The sequence below is a fragment of the Physella acuta genome, unplaced genomic scaffold, assembly GCF_028476545.2.
Source record: "Physella acuta isolate Inbredline_101_S28 unplaced genomic scaffold, ASM2847654v3 ptg001425l, whole genome shotgun sequence".
In the NCBI taxonomy this organism is placed as follows: domain Eukaryota; kingdom Metazoa; phylum Mollusca; class Gastropoda; family Physidae; genus Physella; species Physella acuta.
Genome location: NW_026732940.1, coordinates 325539 through 349515, shown reverse-complemented (window position 1 = coordinate 349515; position 23977 = coordinate 325539). Strand labels below are relative to the sequence as shown.

General features: G+C 41.0%; 1 long non-coding RNA gene across 1 annotated transcript in view; it reads right to left on the bottom strand.

The window, feature by feature from the left end:
• Positions 1 to 12237, bottom strand: part of LOC131927625 (uncharacterized) — a 142058-nt gene extending 129821 nt beyond the window's left edge. Inside the window, exon 1 of the long non-coding RNA XR_009383668.1 lies at positions 11832 to 12237. This is a non-coding gene — a long non-coding RNA (uncharacterized LOC131927625). The remainder of the gene's footprint in view (positions 1 to 11831) is intronic.
• Positions 12238 to 23977: the final 11740 nt, after the last annotated feature.

Sequence of the window (23977 nt, the reverse complement as noted above, 5' to 3'; positions counted from 1 at the left end):
AACGCAAATTCAAACTTGACACACAGCAATAAAATAAAAAAATTAAAAATAACTTGAATCTTCTTCGTTTTCTTCTTTTTCGTATTTGATTCTAGTGTTAGCAGGGATCTTCTCCAACACTGTTAAGTACTAAATGTCAACATGTTATGCGCCATATAGGCCGTTGACTCCGATTTCAGCCTTTTTGGAATCGCTTCTTAGCCTTTGTCCAACCAAGAACAAACTACAAGGCAGCAGTTGTTTGATTTTGGAGTTGTCTTTCCTAGAAGAGTGGCTGTCCCCAACTACCGAGCCTCATCTGCCTGGAGGTTCGAACTCGGGACTTTTCGGTTTAGCAACCATGAGCTTAACCGATTGGACCACGCCGACCTCCTTGAATCATTGTAGGAGAATACTTTCTAGAAACAACGCCACACCATACGAAACAAGAACGTTATTTCCGCTTGGAACAATGTAACACCACACTCTCAAGAACGCAAGTTGCAACACACGGCACAAAACGCCTCGACTGAAAACAAAATGTACATTCGGACTCAAAGTGGTTGCGCCAGCGTCACACTCGACCTAACCAGGGGTCGCGCCGAGAGCCTATCGCCATCTCGCATGTTCTGTGCCGCGTTTTCAATTCACCTCGGGTCACCCAAGGTCAATTCTTTCTAATCTTCTTCTACGTATCTGGGGGTCCCATCTTTCTCCCTCGGTCCTCAGACAACCCCCCCCCCTTTTTTTTCGTCAATGGCGTTACAACAAAGCCCCCAGCAAAACGTTACCTGAGCTCCGCCGCTTCTACAGAGCACCAGTGAAAACAGGTTCGGCTTACAAGAGCCCTAGAAACATGGTCGTAGATCAGCGGGAAGACCCGATCTTGTAGACTGGATACACCATACAAAAAAAATTGTCTTTTTTTTCAAGGGACAGCACTCTCAGACAGCGCAACACACGTACGCAAAAAGTGTGCTGAGGAACATGTACAGGGTGTACGGCCAGGGTAAATTGTCTCCCAGCGGGGTCCGCTTCTCGCTTGACGAGTCCCCGGGACTGTGGGCAGAATAGGACGGTGGGGCGATCAGGCGACCCGGAGAAAAAAAAGAGATTTCGCCGATCTTTTTGGTAGACGGAGGCCGGCACTTTAGGGGCGGTATTGTATCACTTGTGTTTCACAAGAGCGTACGCTTTAACGTAATAATGATGCACAATGGGCACAAATGGCAGATAAGCGACCGCGGTGGTTTTTATTCGAGGGGTTGATGTTTTATTGGGCCTCCAACAGATTGAGGCTGGTTTTTGTTTTTGGTGAGTCTTTACTCAAGACAGGTCGAAATATTTCATAATGGAGCCCAACCGTATTTCTAATTTCGACTATTATTTAAAGTTAATTTAATTCTGTTTCTCGCTAAACATACACGTTGTTACACCTATCTACACATCTTCAACATGCCTGCCCATATTAGCAGATATAAGTGCTGGTGATGATAATCCCAAATCTGTTCTGTACGGCTTTGATGATAATCCCAAATCCGTTGCCGTACTGCTTTGATGATAATCCCAAATCCGTTCTGATACGACTATGATAAATCAAAAACCAGAGTCCAATTCTACCATCAATGTCTTCAACAAACCAACTGGCTAACTTAGCCAGAAAGTTTATTTCCAGATATATTTTGTTTAATATTCAAACAAATTTCGCACGATATGCTTTCAATTAGCCAGTTGGGTACATATCGAGACAAATAAATTTGAAATCACGCCAATACAAGTCGTGTTTATCTCATTTCTTTTATTCAACCAAAATTGTAAGTTTTTAATGGGGAAAGCTTCTTCCAAAAATAAGATACATGGTTTGTTTTTTTTTAATCAGTAGGCCTATATTTAACTTGACTTCTCTTTGATTTCGTCTATCTTACCCACCCTCAGCAATCCATCTCCCACACTTCACCCCACATTTATATTCTGACCAAGGCTGTTTTCTGCTGTACGCCTGCACGTCAGTAGAGCGTGCAGCACGGAGGTTCATCAGCCGACTGGCCGTGCAAGTAGGTTGTCACCGCGCTATTGAACAGCCGCACTAAATCAGCACGCTCTTTCACCGCCTAGACGGTGTGCGTAGGGTCCTGGATCACGGCATGGATCACGGCATGGATGAGGGCCGCATCAAGGTCATGGATCACGGCATGGATGAGGGATATAAACTATATACCTTTACAAAAAAAACTTCGTCATATGCTAATTTTATCAGAACATATATAAGTGGGGAGCCTCCCCATGATAGACTAGCCTCCCCATGATAGACTAGCCTCTCCATCATAGACTAGCCTCCCCATCATAGACAAGCCACCCCATCATAGACAAGCCACCCCATCATAGACTAGCCTCCCCATCATAGACTAGCCTCCCCATCATAGACTAACCTCCCCATCATAGACTAGCCACCCCATCATAGACTAACCTCCCCATCATAGACTAACCTCCCCATCATAGACTAACCTCCCCATCATAGACTAACCTCCCCATCATAGACTTACCTCCCCATCATAGACTAACCTCCTACAATCACCTACCAGCAACCATCCACGCCTCGGCTACTCTAGCTGTCACCCATCACCTCCCATCCATAACCACCACTCGTCACCCACCGCTACACTCCAGCGCGCCCGGTGTGCCCCCCCCCCCCCTCACCCCCCACACCACCCAGGTAACAATCGCCTCTTTTCTCCACAGTTTGACGAATCAATGTTCGCTGGCTAGTCACATCTGGCGCCTTCAATAAGTGGCTGTAAACCCACGCGCTTTCATCTGCCTGGGCTTGGAGAAAAAAAAATCGCCAATAGGTAATGATTCGATCTCTAATCGATGATAGTCAGTCATCAACAGCTCGCATGGGATCGACTTAGCGAGTTTATCTCAGATTGTGGACTTGCCTTGAAAAGACCTAGCCATGGCTAGACTTGGTAGTGGGGGCGGGGGTAGTTCCTCCCCAAAGCAAGCCCCCCCCCCCCCCCCACACCAACGATAAAGAAAGTATATAGAAAATATGTACTTATACGAGTGTCCGCCACCCACCCACGAAAAATTTATACCACCCCACCCCCCCCCCCACCCCCACCCCCTCAAGTTTCAAGTCCCCCCTACTTGGAGACAAAGTCTGAAAGAAACACTGGTCCCAGAGATGATGCCGTGCGGACGGCTACACCGCTTAAAGACGTCCAAAACAAGCACCTATTAGGTCAACAATCCAATGGTTTCGTCTGGAAGCTTATGAATAAGACCCTCATTATGATCGTTTCGAGGTTGTTTGTAATTTAGAATTAGAATAAAGAAAAAAAAAATATGTCATTGGAATTGCAAAAAGCAGTTTTCATTCGTACCTCGCCTTTACGGATATTTGTGTAGTATGATGATATTTATATCCATAAATCCGGACATTTATAAAAACAGAAATTATAATAGTTTTTGAAACTATAACTTGAAATTGTTAATTTAGCAGTGAACTATCTAAAGGTTAGAATGTTTTAAAAACAGAATAGCAATGAGTTAAATAAATGATGACAGTTGGAACTATTGCTTATATAGCCACTAGGTTGTTCAAAAGCAGTGATTCCAGTGCAACGGTTATATTTTCATAGAGATAGACTTAAGTTAAATAAATGAACGGTGTTTTGATATGAGAGTTTCGGGTGCGGGTGTGTATTTTGAGTACAAGTGACGAAATGAAATGTAACTATGGTTACCGGATACGTGGACACCTAATGACGCGGATAAATTAGAACTAAATTTGTAATTGCATTGGAATGTAGATTAGTTATGGCATTAGATTGGTCAGCGTCGTACCGTCAAAGCACTGCAAGTGTTAGACAACTAGGGTCTCTTATCCGGGGGGCTCTCATCTGGCGCTGGGTAAGCTCTTCAGCCGACCCAGGGTGTAACTGTGGGCCGGCCACAAAGGCCCAAGTCACTTGACTTGATGCAACTTGACTTGGCTCAGGGACGGACGATGACGTGTTTCCGGTCTTTTATATCTGGTACCGCCGTCAAACCGTCGAGTCGGCCGCACGGTTAGAAAAACAATACCGGCCACCCCCCCCCCCCCCCTAACACCCCATTCTCTCTGCCCGACAGTGATGTGTTTCAAATGAAAAAGTCCCCGGGATGGTGATAAGGAGGGGGGGGGGGGGCGGGGGTTGACGGACAGAAACCACCAAGAGTTTCATTTCCCACAATTCATTTTTCTCTCTCTCTAATAATAACATGACTTGACCGTCCATGTCCTGCCCCCCCCCCCCCATCTCCACCACCCTCTTCTCTATATAACTCCAACACTTTTGAAAAAGTACTCTCCAGTTTAAAAACTCAGCCCCAGCGTCTAAATATTTCTCAGTGAACAGCCCAGCACCAAGTTCTGTGTTTTCCTTCCTCGTTTCTTCCTTTCAGTCGCCCTTCTCTTCTCAAACCCTTTAGACCCACGTCCGTCAGGAGATGATAAAATATTGCTAGAAAAAATAGCGCTACTTCTACTCCAATATGCTGCCTACACCCCCCCCCCCCTCTTCTTCAATATTCTCCCCTTACATCAACTTTCTGGGCGGGCTGTAACACCCCCGTGATTAAATCAAATATCAATATTTTGGCTGGGAACACGCCTTGAGTTGCCGTGCCGGCACGTGGCACGGTGCCGGCGTCCGCCCGCACAAACCTGACCGGCTTTTATTGGGGAGACAACTAAATTTGAGCCGGGCCGGAACCTTTCAAATGACCACATTGTTACCTTCAAAGACCGACCGCGGGCAGCCGCTTCAACCGCGGAAAAACCTGCTCGCCTCGACGGCTCGGGAAAATAAAAGTTTGTTTTTCAGCCGGTAAAGCCGGGCTGCTGACCCCCAGTTAACTTTAGTGGACCCCCCCCCCCCTTCCCCCACACTAGTGTCCCAGGGTCCGGGTGTAAGAGGATTTAATTAATCCCCAGGCAGCGTTATTTATAAGTTTGGCCTGATATTTGACCGGCTTGAGATAATCACAACAGTCGCTGCCTGCCCGTGCTTTGAGGGACCAGCCTGGAACAAACAGAGAACATGGAGAACTTCATTCTGTCTCCCTCGCCCGTGTACCTGCTTCATTCACGGCTCGTGTTAGGCGTTTAATTAACTGCCAGACACATTTTACATGTCTTTATTAAAAACGTCACCTCCGTTTTTTTTCTTTTGGTACTCACACTTTGGGTCGACCATAAATGACGTCACACTCACGATGTGTGTATGCGGGGTGGGGTGGGGGGTGTCTGACTTAACACGGTTGCACTTAAAACATAATATTTATTTAAACTGAACATCGGCAGTTGTATAAATTGTCATAAAATTGATCAATATATATTGACCCTTTATGTAAATTATTTATAGACTAATTTATTATTTATATATGAATGTGTAACGTTTTATTAGAACGTTGTTGAGTATGAATACATGTAGAGGGGATGGAAGCAAGCGTTGTTACTGAAAATAGCAATATTAACAGAATATTTCAACGCCAAGGGTAGACAAGGGTACAGAATACAGTCCAAGTAGAGACAGATAAGTCAAACCCAAAGGGACCAGAGGGATCCCTTTGGGTTTGACAGCTGTTAATATTGCTATTTTGAGTATGAATAGTATGTTTTGTTATAGTGTGAGCAGGCATTACGATTTTGAAATAATTCTTTCATGACCAACACTGCTTAACTCATTTTGTTATAATTTATTATTTCTATCATACCATTACAGTATAGAAGATGGAGAGCCCATTAACCATTCCATACATTCTTATTTATTAATGGTTCATCACTAGCATATATAGAATGTCCTGCGCTCAAATATATCATGTTCAATGTCCTATGAGGCGTCTTATCTGTGACATCGATTACTGGTGTCTTGCACGAAATACTCACAAGTACACCAACAAAGTAACCATTTGAATTTCATACGTAAAATTCTGATATTTGAATTTCTCTTAAATAAAATTCACATATGTGGAATTACTTCGCCGTTGACAAGAAAATACCTATCCAAGAAAATGCTAAGGTATTATTTCCAATATACAACTCATATCACAGCCCCTATATAGGCGGCTTGTTTGTCAAAAGTCCTTGATAACAATGTAAGACAGGAACCCAGTGAATGTGCTAACATTTCCCAAGTGCCCGCCGTATTTCAAACCGTCACCTCTGGCATTTGTCTCACAGGAACCAGAACCTACGGCACCGATGATCTATGCTGGATCGACAAGCCTCGACAGACAGACAAGCCCGAACCTTGACAGACAGACATGGCTGAAAGTTGTCAGACAGACAAACCTAATGCCAGTCAGACACTCCCGGCAACATTGTGCAGCAAAAGTTGATCTGTATATCGTGTCAGACCAAGCTGGGGATGGCCTCCCTTGCCGGAATAAATTTCCGTCATTACTCCGCGCATGTCGCATAAACCAAATCTTGTCACGGAAGGAGTTACCTCTCCTGGCGGGGGAGAGGAGTTGCCACCCCACGAGGGGCGACCTCCTAAATCTCGGCCGCATTAGAAACTACATTTCTCTTTTTTTTAAAAGGGTGTTAATTTTTACTTCCGTTTTCGCGGCCCGACCTTCGTGTTTGTTGATAAAATATACAAAAATTGAATTATTGTTGGGGGTTTTCGTGTGTGTAATTTAAAAGGATTTATGCGCTGGATCTATTTTTATGATATTCTGCGGCACAATTACGTGCGGCTCACACAATACAACACCACGTAAAGCGCCCTATATACAACATCACGTAAAGCGCCCTATATACATGGCCAGAGGCGGTCTATATAGAACATCACTTTAAGCTCCGTATATACAACATCACGTGAAGCGCCCGCCTATATGCAACACCACGTAAAGCGCCCTATATACAGAATTATGCGAAGCGCCCAATTTCCATGGCCTGATGCGGCCTATATACAACTTCGCTTGAAGCACTTTATATACAACATCACGTAAAGCGCCATCAATACAACATCACGTGTAGTGACTAATTTAGCCAGGATATTTAGTGATTATCTAGTCAGGACAGTGAGTAACTAACATAGCAAAAATATTCAGTGACTAATCTAGCCAGGTAATTTGGTGATCTTCTATGTAAAACCACGACATTGTTGACTAATTTAGTCAAGATATTTTTAGACTAATACAAAATGGCGCGTTTTCCGCTTCAGTCGTAAGTAGACTTATAATACAACAATGTTGCTGGTCGATCTATGGTCGTTAGGTAGCCCAACATATGCTACCATGTAGCCGTGTTCCACACGTCTAAAATAAACTCTCAGGTTTCTCCCTGCCGCAGGGCCTGTCGCAGGGCCTGTCGCAGGGTGAAGCAATAAAAACCCCACGCGCCAGTAAAACCAGTCACATCCTCGGTCAGCCATTTACCAAGATTAGCTCCGTTCCATTAAAAACTGTCTGTCGTCATAAACTGACTAGTGATGTCCCTTGGAACGAATAAGCTCCCTTTGTAGGAGTATTACCTGGTGTTAGCGTTGAGTAGCGCCCCGTGTAGGGACAAGGCTAGGAGCACCTGATACTGACAGGTTAGACCGGTGATAGTTTACGGTCACTGGCCTGTCCTTTTTATACGGTTTTTACACAAAGTTGTTTATGTGTGTAATGTCCAGATTTTGTAGATAGTTTCATGAGAATAGGAAACTTCTGCGTGATCATTCAAATTAATCTACGTTTCATTTCTTTTGCATTAAAACGAACCTAATATATATATATATATATATATATATATATATATATATATATATATATATATATATATATATATATATATATATATATATATATATATATATATATATCATACATGTATGCACACACATATATTTTATTTTACATGTTTTTAATTAAAGTCGAGATATAAGTCATTTTTCAACCTCTCCACCCCCCCCCCCCCAATCAGCTTACCTTCGCTACACCTACGTCTGAAAACGCTATACATATTATATACACACAACATGACCAGACCACATAAAACAAATACACAGACACTGCTATTTTTAATATAAATCTTCACGAGTTTTTAATTCGTGACGAATTCCTGTTCCATTCAATTTAATTACTTTTTTTCAATGTATTATGTATCGCCATTAGGTAGTTAAATTAAAATAGACTAACATTGTCATTATAAAAGTGACATTATTTGTAAATAGCCAGTATGGTTGTTCTTTTATCCTAGACTTACATTTGCCTAATTTATTTTACTGCAATCTCAGAGTCGCACAACTCATGAAATTTTTATTTTACTTACTATCAATGTGAGACTTTACCTATAAACTATTATCCCACGTGGTATAAAGCATGCAGTTTCTATTTTCAATTATTATTCATGTGTGGCCATAACCCATAAAGATTCGAGTCTTGATAATTGTCGCCCATCAGGCCCGATCGATTGCAGCTTACCTGAATTTATTTACCGGTAACTTTTAGCTGTGTTGCCTACAATCACCTAATCCGATTTGCCCTCAATAGCTCGATCAATGGAGTCACGTGACCTATTTATTCTCTCCCCTTGCAAAATGTTGCACGGAAATTCTGAGAGAGGGGATACACAAGGAGGCTGGGGTTTTTGGGTTGGCTGAAGTAGCAGACGGTGCAGTTTGCAGGGGTCTAAGATCCCCGTCATACAGACGTTGCATTTTGCAGGGGTCTCAGACCCACAACAGACAGAATAAAGCTAATCCCTACCCGATCCACCCAACTGTTTTACTGCCATATTGGAAGAGTTGCGTTTAATCCGGAGTGATCTTGAGCCTACCCCAGTCGTTAGAGGGTTAAGTCCCTTTCTTGCAAGGTCACCAAATCAATATTGGACCAAGTAGCCAATATTGAGACCATCAAATCAATATTGGGCCAAGTTGCCAGTACTGAGGCCATCAAATCAATATTGGGCCAAGTTGCCAGTACTAAGGCCATCAAATCAATATTGGGCCAAGTTGCCAGTACTGAGGCCATCAAATCAATATTGGGCCAAGTTGCCAGTACTAAGGCCATCAAATCATTATTGGGCCAAGTTGCCAGTACTAAGGCCATCAAATCAATATTGGGCCAAGTTGCCAATATTGAGGCCATCAAATCAATATTGGGCCAAGTTGCCAGTACTAAGGCCATCAAATCATTATTGGGCCAAGTTGCCAGTACTAAGGCCATCAAATCAATATTGGGCCAAGTTGCCAGTACTGAGGCCATCAAATCAATATTGGGCCAAGTTGCCAGTACTAAGGCCATCAAATCATTATTGGGCCAAGTTGCCAGTACTAAGGCCATCAAATCAATATTGGGCCAAGTTGCCAGTACTGAGGCCATCAATATTGGGCCAAGTTGCCAGTACTGAGGCCATCAAATCAATATTGGGCCAAGTTGCCAGTACTGAGGCCATCAAATCAATATTGGGCCAAGTTGCCAGTACTAAGGCCATCAAATCAATATTGGGCTAGATTGATAATACTAAGACCGATAAATCAATATTGGGGCCACGCTTTCGAATTATACAACATCTGTAGTCAACATTTGGGGTCCAACATTTGTGGTCCAACATTTATTGTCCAACATTTGTGGTCCAACATTTGTGGTCCAACATGTGTTGTCCAACATTTGTGGTCCAACATTTGTGGTCCAACATTTGTGGTCCAACATTTGTGGTCTAACATTTGTGGTCCAACATTTGTGGTCCAACATGTGTGGTCCAACATTTGTGGTCCAACATTTGTGGTCCAGCATTTGTGGTCTAACATTTGTGGTCCAACATTTGTGGTCCAACATGTGTGGTCCAACATTTGTGGTCCAACATTTGTGGTCCAGCATTTGTGGTCCATCATTTGTGGTACAACATTTGTGGCCCAACATTTGTGGTCCAACATTTGTGGTCTAACATTTGTGGTCTAACATTTGTGGTCCAACATTTGTGGTCCAACATGTGTGGTCCAACATTTGTGGTCCAACATTTGTGGTCTAACTTTTGCGGTCCAACATTTGTGGTCCAACATTTGTGGTCCAACATTTGTGGTACAACATTTGTGGTCCAACATTTGTGGTCCAACATTTGTGGTCCAACATGTGTGGTCCAACATGTGTGGTCCAACATTTGTGGTCCAGCATTTCTGGTCCAACATTTCTGGTCCAACATTTGTGGTCCAACATGTGTGGTCCAACATTTGTGGTCCAACATTTGTGGTCCAACATGTGTGGTCCAACATGTGTGGTCCAACATTTCTGGTCCAACATTTCTGGTCCAACATGTGTGGTCCAACATTTGTGGTCCAACATGTGTGGTCCAACATTTGTGGTCCAACATTTGTGGTCCAACATTTGTGGTCCAACATTTGTGATCCCGCATTTGTAACAATGTCATAACCGATACCTTACACGACTTGATTATCTAATTAATTAATTACATAGTGACAGGTCTACCGTCGGCCTAAATTAATGAGACGTTGGGAAACTTTCTTATTAGAACTTCACAGACGGCCCCACTGCGTCTCAAATAAATTCTTCGATATTTTTTTTTGCTCATCGCCGCCATTGATTAATGTGTCGTCGGTAACAGAAGCAGGCGCGAACATTATTGGCGCGAAATGCGATACGCGAGTAATTGATAGAAGAAGGGGAGATAATGACGGCTGGAGGTTGTGACACATTACACATCGTTAGAATTCGCGGGCGGCTCAGTGAGTGTTGTCAATACCAGTTGCTGTAGTGGTGGGTGGGTTGGTGGAGGTTGTGTGGTGTGTGGTAGATGTTGAATATTTTTGTTGTTGTTGTTGTTGTTGGATGTGCTGTTGTTTAGATATTTAACGGAGCCTGGAAAGGGGGGGGGGGGGTAGGGGGGAGGGAGGATAAATGCAGCTGTAGTTAAAGCACAAGTTGATGGTGTGTCGTTTCACTTCTCGCTATGACCATCGCTAAACTGTACACTACTTGGACCCACGTTTACAAAAACTAAGACCAGCCCTTAACTCACACATCCAACTCGTAGTACATTTAACTGTTTAAAATATCGTCATTGCTAAAATTCATAAAACAATAAGTTACAAAATTAAAACATTGATTTTTCAGTAGCCGTCGAAACCCCAGTGTTATTGAAGACGTGGGCTAAGAAATCTTCCTGCAACGATGAAATCGAATCTTTTTGTCCCTATTTTTATAAAAGTCGCTTATACCAATGGTTATAAAACTGTCCATTTTATTATTTGAGGGGGGATATTGAGTTTTTGATACAAGACGCAATCAACAATAAGAATTTTTTTTTAACGTTACAAGAAACATTGAACCTTCTAGAACTTGCTGTTGTGCCGTCGACAAAGCTCCAACAAAACTGCTATCAACTCAACTTCCCATTTAAACACAAAATTCCACTCCAGGCTAAACTTTTAAAAAAACGGCTGTATTTTGTTTTCAAAAAAGGGCCACTCCACTTAACAGAACCTCTCTAACTTAACAGAACCTCTGAACTCACTTAACAGAAAGTCTGAACTTATGGACTTTTGGTCCGTCACGGTCCATCCGACACGTGTTTGAACTCTGTGCCGTGCCGCTAATTGTGGCAGGCACCTGCAAGAAGTGCCGGACTCTCCAGAGCGGCACAAGTGATGACATCGATTGCACGTTGCGTCGATACACGGCGACAATAGGCAGCCGAGATTCCACACAATGTTTTAACCAGTGACTTTTTCAAATCTTTTTTTTTTGTTTCAAGTTCAGTAACTTTCTCAAAGATCAATATTTAACTGGAGTGATTTTTTTAAAAATAAAATAAAAGAGTGTTGCTATTGTAAATAGTTGCATCTTACCTTAATCGTTTCATGGTTGAGCGTCATTTTTTTTTATCTTCTCCAAAAAACTCAAATGGCGTCCACTTCTCCACGCTCAGAACCTTCCAGCAACCACTGAACCGTGACCGTCGATACTCCACTCCACACTCCTGAATGTCAAGGACAGATCACCCCCGCATCCGGCCCTATCGGAAACACAATAACACTCCTTGAATAGCCTCCCCTTGCCACCGACCGGAAATCACAGTTGTAGACTTACTCCTCCGGCAGCTTTCGACACATTGATTTCAAGAAAACAACGGACATTGTTGCGTCCAGTGTCCACGTTCGACTCACCCCGAACCCGGCTCTTGTCTACAAAACGTACCGTTTCACCGGGGTGAGTGGGGCAGAGAGGGAAAAAAATGTCTCCGCCTGAACTGCAGCCCGTTCTTGAGAGGAATGAACTACAGAATCGCTGTCTCCCCCTTCGTGTTATGCAAAGTTTGTTGGGGCAATTCAGGGAGCCCATTAGCAATTGTAATGAAGCGGACTTCGTCATGCAATTGTATTAATATTTTATACAGCACTGGCAGATCAATGAGAAGGTCCTCCGACACAAAGGAGGAGGAGTGGAGGAGGAGGGAGGGAGGGAGGGGACCAGCCGCTAGGTCCTGGTTTACTTTGGTAAGCCAACACAGACGCCGAGTTGTATTCGGTGCCACGTTCGTCCACGGTCTGAGAATAAACAAGATCTGCTGGAGTTATCCCTCCTTCGCCGCGGGGAATAACCCTGAATTCGGACTAATGAAATATTCGGTTCCATTTTCGTCAGAAAAATCTCGTATTTTTTATCTTTTTACGATACTTGAAGATACAACGTATTCAGAAACATCGCGAACATTTTGTTTATATCTAGGGCAAGTTGAATCACGTGCAACAGGTTGCTCTTGTCTCTAATCTTCCGGGATAAACAACGCCATCTGATATAAAACTCATTAAGGTTTTAATTAAACAAAAAGATTAGCTAAGCTGTTCATTTAATTTTGCATTAAATTTCCATTTCAGTGGACTTTAATCCATGGAACCTTGGCTTAATACGTGGCGTTGTTGTCGACGGTGTAGTCGTTGGTGGTCGAACGGCACGACGGTGTATGAACACACACACATACATACACACATAAGATATACACATACATAGGTGCACACCATACGCACATACTAACAAGCATAACCCACACAAGGAAGACGATACATGATAATCGGCAGGAAAAAGGACGTAAAAAGTAATTTATTTTTTACTAGCATGTACCTTAATACGTCAAGTATCATGTAGCTTTATATCAAAATTAAAAAGTTGTTAGTAATAGAGATAGTAACAAGATTCTAGTAATGGAGAAAATAACAAATTTTCAGTATTGGTGAAAATAACAAGTTTCTAGTATTAGAGAAAATAACAAGTTTCTAGTATTGGAGAAAATATTGGAGAAAGTAAAAAGTTTCTAGCATTGGAGAAAATAACAAGTTTCTAGTATTTGATAAACTAACAAGTTTCTAATTTTGGAGAAAATAACACGTTGCTAGTAATCGAGCAAGTAAAAAATGGTTAGTATTGGAGAAAGTATTGGAGAAAGTACCAAGTTTCTAGTATCGGAGAAAGTAACAAGTTTCTAGTATTAGAGAAAGTAACAAGTTTCTAGTATTAGAGAAAGTAACTAGTTTCTAGTATTGGAGAAACTAGCAAGTTGGAGACAATATCTCATAAACGAGGCGTCAGATAGATCTAGACGCCGAACCAACGCTGTGAGGTGACCTCGAGTCATATCGATCTGCATCAGTATGATAAACCTATTCAATTATCTGTCGTCTGTATTGATTGGGTTCAAGACACGGTCACGTGGGGGTACTCACTGTAAGACACGTGCCCGAATGACGTCATCGGTCTGCTTCTTGCAGACACGATGTTAAAGTGTCTGGAGATTATGTTGTTCAACGAACTAGATGCTACAGTAAATAACTGCTCATGAAAATAACAAGTTTAACGGGAATATTCTGATCAGAATAGTAACACATGTTTTACAGTAACAAACGTATGCTTGTCAAGAAAGTAACACGTTTTCAGTTTTTTTAAAAACTTGTAATGAAAATAAGTTTTTACAGTAACAAACTCGCACTTGTCATAAAAATAATAAGTTGTTACAGTACCAGACTGACCATGAAAGTAACAAGTTTTTACAGTACCATAATCTTCATGACACTAACAAGTTTTACAGTACCAACCTTAAGCAGGCACCATGTCTGGAAGCGACGTTGTCTGAATATTGATGAGGTTATTTTTACTCCGTGGACAGTGAGGTGGGGATGTTTAGGGAGGGGAGGGAGGTGTTTAGGGATGGGGGGATGTGTTACACAAGGCATGATGGGTAACTTTTGGGAGCTACTGTCTGTGTGACTTACAGTTCTAGTGTGTGTGTGTGTGTTTGTGTGTGTGTCTGTATGTGTCTGTGTGTGTCTGTGTGTGATTGTGTGTGTGTGCCTGTGTGTGTTTGGGTGTGTATGTGTGTGTGTTTGTGTCTGTGTGTCTGTGTGTGTTTGTGTCATTGTATGTGTGTGTCTGTGTTAATTCTGACCTTAACAGTTCATCCCTTGTTGATGTTAGCCTGAACACGCTTAAGTGTTAACGATGGCTGTTTTTCTTTTAAAATTTGGCCCTACATGCTTGAACTGTAGGCCTTACACACTTCAGTAGTTGGCGCTACACACTTGGCCCTACACTCCTGAGTAGTTGGCCCTACACACTTGGCCCTACACACTTGGCCCTACACACTTGAGCTGTAGGCCTTACACACTTCAGTAGTAGGCGCTACACACTTGGCCCTACACATTTGGCCCTACACACTTGAGCTGTTGGCCTTACACACTTCAGTAGTTGGCCCTACACACTTGGCCCTACACACCTGAGTAGTTGGCCCTACACACTTGGCCCTACATACTTGAGCTGTTGGTGTGTTGGCTATCGAACACACCTCGTCTAGTAAACAAACATTGGACGTCACATCAAAAGAATCAAAAACCAACATATACCGGATTAAAGGTATTGGATTTTAAATCTTTCCATTGTGTTCTATGGGACTGTGTTATATTTCTAAAGGGCTGGCTTAATGCTCTTTGGATTATCGGGGTTATTTGTGATATATATATATATATATATATATATATATATATATATATATATATATATATATATATATATATATATATATATATATATATATATATATATATATATATATATGAAGCATTTTGAAAGTTAGAACGACACATTAACTAATACTTACTAAAAAAAAGTATCCCATAAATTGAAAACTGTCTTCCCTTTCTCCCCACGCTTCCCCCAAACATTCTTGTTACCTCCCCCGAGGCCATCATCGTCTAGTAGGTTATCTTCCCCTGATCAGACAATCTTTTTTTTTTCTGACAAGAAAAATGCAAATTTCGTCTTCGAAGCCGACTTCAAATTTTGATAACCCGACATCCGGAATTATTCCCTTTTTTTTAACGGCTGCCTTGAATTTTTTAAATTTTTTTTTTAGAATGGTATTTGAAAATTATTTTATCTTTTCTATGCGAATGATAAAAATATAAACTGGAGATTCTGTAAGCGTGTTTTTATACCCAAAATATTCTAGGAACTTCGCAAGGCGATACATTCAGTTTGATGCTTACATGCATCTTCATCGCATAAATCACACTCCCTCTTATTAACACAAAACACAAGTCACTAGTTGAAGTATCAACACACAAAACACAAGTCACTAGTTGAAGTCTCAACACACAAAACACAAGTCACACAATAGACACACATTAAACACGCAACCCTAATTCACGACTCAAACATCAACACACAACACACGTAATAAATTAAAACATCCACTAGTACATTTATAAATTCAAATAAAACTTTAAGTACCCAAACAATACCCTAGCTGAATGTAATAAATACTACATTTGTCGAAAGTTTATAATCACTATAAGATTTACTATTATTGATTTTTTTTTTTAACTCCTATGAGATACAACCTGAATCATCAGAGAGAATGAGATTTTACCATCAATATACACAGAGACGGATACGTTATTATTAGTATCTGCTGAGATATAGATATTATACTATCAATATTCCCGGAGAAAAAAAAGACTGCTATCGATATACAGTGTGTGAATGATTTAATGCCATCAATAATTGCAGAGATAACGGCACTGTATTATCAATATCTACAAAGATAAAGAATCTTTACTATCAATATCTGTAGAAATAGATACTGCACTATCAATATCTACAGAGAAAAAAACTTTATTATCAATAATTGCAGAGATAGATACTGAACTGTAAAGAATCTTCACTATCAATATCTGTAGAAATAGATACTGCACTATCAATATCTACAGATATAAAAAAAACGTTATTATCAATAATTGCAGAGATAGATACTATAGTATCAATATCTACAGAGATAAAGAATCTTTACTATCAATATCTGTAGAAATAGATACTGCACTATCAATATCTACAATAATTGCAGAGATAGATTACTATCAAAATCTACAAATAATAGATACTATAATATCAATATCTTCAGATAATAGATACTGTACTATCAAAATCTACAGATAATAGATACTATACTATTAATATATTCAGATAATAGATACTTTACTATCAATATTTGCTACCTTGTGTCACCTGCTTGTACGAGGAAAACAAAAAAAAAACATGAAACGAATTCAGCGTGAAAGGGCAACAACCCTCCCCCACCCCCCCCCCCCCCCACGTCCGACCTAAGAGGGGGGATAACTTCCTGTAGTGACAGTCGTGTACAAATCCCTGACCACTAACGTCAGCCGCCCCGTGTGACGTCAGATCTGCGAGTCCCGAGGTGTGATCGCCTGGTCCGCGCTCCTATTGAGGCGAGCCGGGGTAAACACTAATGAACGTTGCGATAAAACGCCGATTGCTAATCAATAAGGCAGTAATGGCCCTCATAAAACCTGCTTAAGATTTGTACCTGCTGTTAAGGCGAGTGGTGGGGGGAGGGGGATAAAGTGAAGGGGGTGGTTTAAGAGCGAGGTGAATTCGAAAGTTCGGGGGTGATTTTTGTTCAACAAATCAGAGCTCGGGAATATTTTTTGGCTAACTAACGATCACCTGACATGGGGCGACGTGGCCCAGCGGTAGAGCACTGGACTGCTAACCTGAGTTCGAATCCTGCTTCAAGTCAGTAGACCGTCCCAACTTTATTAGGTACATAACTCACGTTAGTGAAAGTAAATGCGGTTGGGCATAGTGCTGACCACACTATCCCTTCATAACCCAAAACTTTTTTCCCGAAGCATAAAACGTTACACGTAGTTCCTGGTACCTGGTGCCTATAGAGCTGAGCGGGAAAAGATGTTACCGGGGAAAATGTCAGTTCTTGCTTGGAAAAAAGTCACACAAAAAAGTCACTGGTGTTATTTTAGTAACATATTTATATTATTTATAAACTTTAACAGCATTATGGCTTGTAAAAATAATCCAAATTTTATTTTCTTAATAAGTAAAAATACTTTAAGATAATTTTCACAGCAGCTTCAAATTTTGTTAAATTAATTATATGAATACCGTAGAAAAATTAATTATAAAATTAATTCAGGCACAACATTGTGTTTTGGGTGTTGTTTTTTTTTTTCGTGTTTGGTACGTCTAACCCAACTGTGACTGGTGTAAAGTCGGGTATCTGCCCTGCGTGTTGTGAAGTGTTTGGTACGTCTAACCCAACTGTGCCTGGTAAAAAGCTTATATCTGCCCTACGTGTTGTGAAGGGTTCGGTACGTCTAACCTAACTGAGACTTATGTAAAGTCTATATCAGAGATAACTCCAACAGACCGTGACTATACCAGGTTTAGCTTTGTCGAATCTAAACCAATCGCCTGACTCCGTGACTCGGCCACCGAGTCAGAAATTAGACGCAGCGCAATATTACCATATCTCGGAAAGTTTAAATTGTCGTATGTTAGGACCTGGCGAGTTGTTCGCGCAATTACGCGGGTTCTAATCCATGCCAGCCGTACACACTTCTCCACTCTACACATGTGTACCAGCTCCCCCAACCCCCTTCGCTACCACCCCGTGACCTATGACCTATTGAAAAGTGGTTCATGCAATTACATTTAGAAGATAAATTTCCTCTTTTAATTTATTACATTAAGTTATTTAGTGCGTTGAAGGCGTAAAGAGATACATAAGTAAACAATTAACGTTGTTAGATTTGCGACTAAGTTGGTCTTATCGCTAAGTTAGCATAAGAGGTAGTTTAGATGAATTGAAAATAAGTCTGTTGTCTTTAAGTAGGCATGATGTCTAAGTTGACATTTATTTTGTCTAAGTTGTCATTATATCCAAATTGACCTTATCTCTTTGATAAATTGGTCTGCCCTAATGCTTCAATATTAAGGGCGATACTATGGGTTCCTTGATAAATGACTAGCATACACAACAATTTTGGGATTGGTTTTTTTTATTTAAAGGAAGCTTAATTAAATAAAACAAATTAACCGATTTAACAGTGTAGACTTCATGCTCTGTTGATTTTATCGGTCCATTAAAAATTCCCCTGTAAAACCTGTGTACCTCTTTGTTTCATACTTCTAAAAACAAAAGACAAATTTCTACACGCCAAAAATCTTTATGTTTTACCCCCCCCCCCCTATGGCGTCCCAAATTTACCTGTGTATCAATTTGGATCGCAGAGACATCTTAAGCCTTACCTTTACCTGTCAGTGACACTCAAATCTTTATTATCAATCAACAATCATCCCCACCCCCCAGCTCCCCCCTCCCCACGTCCATCTTCATCAGCCACATACTTTCCTTAAGCCTTGGACTTTTCATTGTTTCACTGATCAAAATCACGGGCTCAAATTTTTATAAAGAACCGGGAAAATCCGCAAGTAATCCTATCAATAATCGGGAATATCTTTTTACCTGCGGGGCTCACTTAGTGCTGGGAAGAGAAACTTCAGCTATTTGCATATTTTTAGGCTCGGGGTGCATATGCTAATGAGATTTAATAGCTGAGACTAAAACTCAAGTCCGGTGTTAATCTCAGTCGGCTTAGCCGGAAATTTGTACCATCTACTACAGGGTCCTGGCTTGGTATCTGGTTTAGGGTTTTATTAGATTTGGGATCATGGGAGAAATTTCATATAATCTTCGCGAGCTCGGTCTGATTACAATTGTAAATGTAAGAAGATACAAAGGAGTAGAAATTAGCATTGCTGTGTCTGTTTCTTCCCCTCGGATGTAACTTGTTAAAACTTTTTGCCTTTTTAATCCCGATACTAAAATTCTAACATGAGATTTTTCTTTCATTTTTTTTTTACCTACAGCAGACACGATGTGGTGTAGTTGCTGAGGACGGGATGTAAGGGGTGAATTTAGTTGGGTCAAATAATATTCGTGATGTAACGGGTCCAAATCTTGGGTTAAAAACTGTAAATATGTTGTTGTTTTTTTTTTTTTTAAAACAGCTCATAGTTTACAAAAACTGTAAATATGCTTTTTAGCGCAATCTCCATACTGACAATTGCGATTATTAATTCGTTATTTCTGGATGGATGGATGGATGTGTGTCCGCAGCTTTAAGTCGTACCTCCTCCTCAACGAACCAATATCGAGGACTAGTTCCAAAAGCAAATATATTAAGCAAGTTCCGAGGATGATTGTGGGCCAAAAAAATTCCCGGAATTCCTTCCTGGATTTCCCGGAAAAGCCAAAAAACCTCGAAAAATGCAGTTTTTTGCCCATATCTCGGCAACCAAACCACTTAGCGACTTGAAACATTTACCAATCAATTCCTGCCATAATTTAGAACAATATTGCCGAGAAAGTTTTCAAAAATATCCTTTCGTTCGGTCACAAAAATTAATTAAGGAAATTGCGCTTAAATTCTCACTAGACTTATTATTTACTTGTTTAAAATAAGAAGCTCATAGTTTACAAAAACTGAAAAACATTTTTTTAAAGCTGATAGTTTTCAAAAACTGTAAATATGTTTTAAAGAAACAAAGCTCATAGTTTACAAAAACTGAAAAACATTTTTTTAAAGCTGATAGTTTTCAAAAACTGTAAATATGTTTTAAAGAAACAAAGCTCATAGTTTACAAAAACTGTAAACATGTTTTTAAAAAAAACAGCTCATAGTTTATAAAAACTGTTGATGTGTAGAAAAAACAGCTCATCGTTTACAAAAACTGTTGATGTGTAGAAAAAAAACAAAATATATGTACACATTTTGAACATATACAAACTGTAAATATGTTCAAACTGCTGTAAATATACAAGTTGGTAACGTTTGACAGACTGAGGTACATATGTAACGGGTGAAAAAAAAACTCTCACACCTATGGGAGGAAAACACTAAAATACACGCGAGTGAATCCGGGTTCAAGTCCGTAGAACGTCACTGAGTTCACCCATCCGTGACGGGTACATAACTCACGTTACGAAAAGTTCAGGCGGCTGGGCATTGTGCTGACCACACTGTCTCTTCATACGCCGAAGTCACAAAAACAGGTAAACTCTCTTTCGCTCGCTCATACACCGTCATTTTCAATAGGGAACTTTACTTAACATGGGATGAGAAACACTTACATGATTAAATACACTAACATATGCTGTGATAACACATACATATGGAATAAACCCTACTACAGGATAAAAAAACTGTATTGAGGATGGAAACACAACATAAGGATGGGATCAACTTAGTAATACAAATAGGTTTAACCTATTATACATATTTTTAAAAAGATGTTAGTGGCACGAAGATATGTTAGTGGCACGAAGTTATGTTAGTGGCACGAAGTTATGTTAGTGGCACGAAGTTATGTAAGTGGTACGAAGTTTCGTTAGTGGTACGAAGTTATGTTAGTGGCATGGTTATGTTAGTGGTACGAAGTTATGTTAGTGGCACGAAGTTATGTTAGTGGTACGAAGTTATGTTAGTGGCACGAAGTTTCGTTAGTGGTACGAAGATATGTTAGTGGCACGAAGTTATGTTAGTGGTACGAAGTTATGTAAGGGGCACGAAGTTTCGTTAGTGGTACGAAGATATGTTAGTGGCACGAAGTTATGTTAGTGGCACGAAGTTATGTAAGTGGTACGAAGTTTCGTTAGTGGTACGAAGTTATGTTAGTGGCACGGTTATGTTAGTGGTACGAAGTTATGTTAGTGGCACGGTTATGTTAGTGGTACGAAGTTATGTTAGTGGCACGAAGTTTCGTTAGTGGTACGAAGTTATGTTAGTGGCACGAAGTTATGTTAGTGGTACGGTTATGTTAGTGGTACGAAGTTATGTTAGTGGTACGGTTATGTTAGTGGTACGAAGTTATGTTAGTGGCACGAAGTTTCGTTAGTGGTACGAAGATATGTTAGTGGCACGAAGTTATGTTAGTGGTACGAAGTTATGTAAGGGGCACGAAGTTTCGTTAGTGGTACGAAGTTATGTAAGGGGCACGAAGTTTCGTTAGTGGTACGAAGTTATGTAAGGGGCACGAAGTTTCGTTAGTGGTACGAAGTTATGTAAGGGGCACGAAGTTTCGTTAGTGGTACGAAGTTATGTTAGTGGCATCAAGTTATGTTAGTGGCACGAAGTTGTGTTAGTGGCACGAAGTTATGATACTGGCACGAAGTTATGTTAGTGGCACGACATTATGTTAGTGGCACGAAGTTATGTTAGTGGTACGAAGTTATGTTAGTGGCATGGTTATGTTAGTGGTACGAAGTTATGTTAGTGGCACGAAGTTATGTTAGTGGCATGGTTATGTTAGTGGTACGAAGTTATGTTAGTGGTACGAAGTTGTGTTAGTGGCACGGTTATGTTAGTAGCACGAAGTTATGTTAGTGGCACGACATTATGCTAGTGGCACGAAGTTATGTTAGTGGCATAAAATGAGCCGCCAGAGTGAAAAGTGTGAAGTGTGACCGGTGCAATGTGTTTTATGTAAGAAAAGTGTTGTGTCAATAGGACATTTAAAACCGCCACAATTGTCGTCTGCACGGAGCGGACTGGCCGAGTCAACAGAGTGCCAGTGTTTGATCAAATATTGAATGGAAACACTTCATCGTTTGCTGGCTCACGTGACGTCATGCATGCACGTGGGGGTGGCGTCATAGGGACCAGACGTTGAGTATAGTGCCAAGCTCCAAGTGGAAGAATTGGTGTGTCATTGTACTGGGATTGTAACCAAGTACTAACTTAACAAAGCGTAGACGGAGTAGAGTTTTTCTGTTATTTCTTTGACGTCGGCGTTGATATGGATCATGTGGTCAGTGCAATGTCCAGCAGTTTGGATTTTTCTCGAGTCTGAGCAGGGTGGACTCAGTGACGTGTTACGGACTGGAGTCTTGGAAATGTACTCGAGATTTTCAGACCAGTGATTGTGTGACCATACACTTCTACTGCAAAAAAAAACTTTGATAGAAATTTTGAAAAAGTAAACAATATATGGATAAAAAAAATTAAAAAATAATATCTACATTTTAATTAATGATTTTGATATTTACATCATGGGTTCTGTTTAAGTAGACCTAACGATTTTTTTTTTCGTTTTTCTGTTTACTTTAATAACTCACTGGATCTCATAACAGCCTTATCTGAAGCAGCTCGAATTAACGCGGTACTGATTTCAACTCAGTACAACACGTTAGTGTCCATCTTTTACTCTCGACCCCCCCCCCCTCCCCCCGTCCATTCCCCATAACCACAATTTTTTTAGAAATGTGCTCAACTGTTTGCCCAGAAAATACTCGACAGACCCCTCCGAGAAAATACTCAACAGACCCCTCCGAGAAAATACTCAACAGACCCCTCCGAGAAAATACTCGACAGACCCCTCCGAGAAAATACTCGACAGACCCCTCCAGAAACAGGAAGACGATGTATGTCCGCCTACAACCAACCAATGGCTGCATTCACTGCGGACCCCACACGTCGCTAATCACGTGACTATAATCTTCTATTTTTAGAAGGATATTCCATGCTCGTCTCCCCTTGTATACTATAATGTAAACTCTCCCATGCCATCGAACCAACATCGGCAACTAATTCACACTCAAGCTTACAATGATTCTGTCAATAAAAACGACACCACCAAACCATTTGGGTTAAGCTCTGCGCATCAAACTAAACTACTTAACTCCAGGTTTAAAAGTTAACAGTGTGTTTAACAACTTGAACCCTACACCGCGCCGTTTAGTGTCCATCCCTTGGCCAGTCGGCTCTGATCACGTGTCAATATTTGTGGCCTGATGGCCAGCTGAAGGTGACACTAAAAGCATGGGGAAAGTTGTTCAAGATGGCCGGCGAGTGTTTGAACAATGCGCATGCGTACGGCGTCGCCTGGTTGGTTATTCATATTTCATCACCGAGGTCAAATAAATGTAAGCAAATATGCCTGTGTGGATGACAGGACCGGATGCCGAGAAAAGAGTTTCAAAAAAAATAGTCGGGGGTCGACTGACGTAGAATCGTCGCGAATCGAGTAGTTCGACGTTGCTCCTGTCAATGGGGTGGTTTTATAAGAATATTAATAGCTGCTCATAACGTAAAGATGATCAGTGGCGTAGCCAGGATCGTCTCAAGGGGGGGGGGGGGGTTCCAATTTTTACCCGGGGACAAACTTTCGATTTGCACACCCCCCTCAAACTTTCGATTTGCACCCCCCCCCCCCCCTCAAAATTTCGATTTGCACCCCCCCTCAAACTTTTGATTTGCACCCCCCTCAAACTTTCGATTTGCATCCCCCCCCCCCCCCCCTCAAACTTTCGATTTACACCCCCCTCATACTTTATATATCTATACCGAGGGGTCTATGCCACTGAAGATGATACTGTAGTTTTTAAATATAAAGTGACAGAAAACTACCGAGCATGTTACCCAATGATTATGAAGATACTACACATTTTCATTTATAAAGATAAAAAAAAATCTTTGCGAAAATAACTTTAGATTTTAAAAAAATTATGTCAAAATTGGGAATCTTTATGGTGGTTGAGGAGTCTAAAGTATGCTCCTGACTCGCTGACTCCGGATTCATTGACCGGCGATTGTAGTTTTGGTAAACTGCGAACACATTTCTCGGG